The sequence below is a fragment of the Sinocyclocheilus rhinocerous genome, unplaced genomic scaffold (assembly GCF_001515625.1).
Source record: "Sinocyclocheilus rhinocerous isolate Xijiao unplaced genomic scaffold, SAMN03320098_v1.1 scaffold254, whole genome shotgun sequence".
Classification (NCBI taxonomy): domain Eukaryota; kingdom Metazoa; phylum Chordata; class Actinopteri; order Cypriniformes; family Cyprinidae; genus Sinocyclocheilus; species Sinocyclocheilus rhinocerous.
Window position 1 is genome coordinate 400,484 of NW_015628690.1, and position 870 is coordinate 401,353.

Here is an 870-nt window from a genome sequence, read left to right on the forward strand (position 1 = left end):
CTTTGATACTGTGATTAAAATTAAAGCAAAGTTACAACGCACCAACGAGTGCTTTTGAGGAGGAACTAATCACTGGATCTGCAAAGGTTTTCCAGGTTAGTGGCATCAAATGAATGAAAGATCCTCAAGAGCTTTGTTCTTGATCACAGCCCTCAAATTAAATTTTGATCATAAAGTTTTAACACATCTTCTGCTATTTTTTTCTGTTATTTGCCATTTTTACATAGCAGTCTATTATTACAGTATAATCTGATAAAATAAACTGTATTAGGTCACTTTACATTGATTGATAGTAAGATTTTCTTTTCTTCTGGACTTACCAGGCTACATGAGACTAAGTCTGGTTAGGACACAGTGTTTTCTCAAAGCCATAACCACCATTGGCCTTATTCAGATTAGCAGTTGACCACTAGGGCTGCACGGTATATTGAAATAATTGTAATCAGTATTATCAAATCGCCAGGACTTCGATTTAATTAAATAAATATATGCGCTGCATGTTTCAGAGTGAAGCACAACACTGTGTCATCCACCAAAATAAAAGCTTGATAGTTTAATATTTATGGTTTAAAATATTAAAGGGGTCATATGATTCGATTTCACGTTTTCCTTTCTTTTTGGAGTGTTATAAGCTGTTTGTGAATAGATAAGATCCCTAAAGTTGCAAAGACTAAAGTCTCAAACCCAAAGAGATATTCGTTATAAAAGTTAAGACTGGTCCACACCCTCCTAAAACACCTCGTTCTAACATGCCCCCACATGTCTACATCACGATGTGGGAAGATTTGCATAACGCCGCCCAAATGTTCACGCAAAGAAAGAAGGCATAACTTTATTGTTGCTGCCACCACCACCATGTTGTGAAGACAC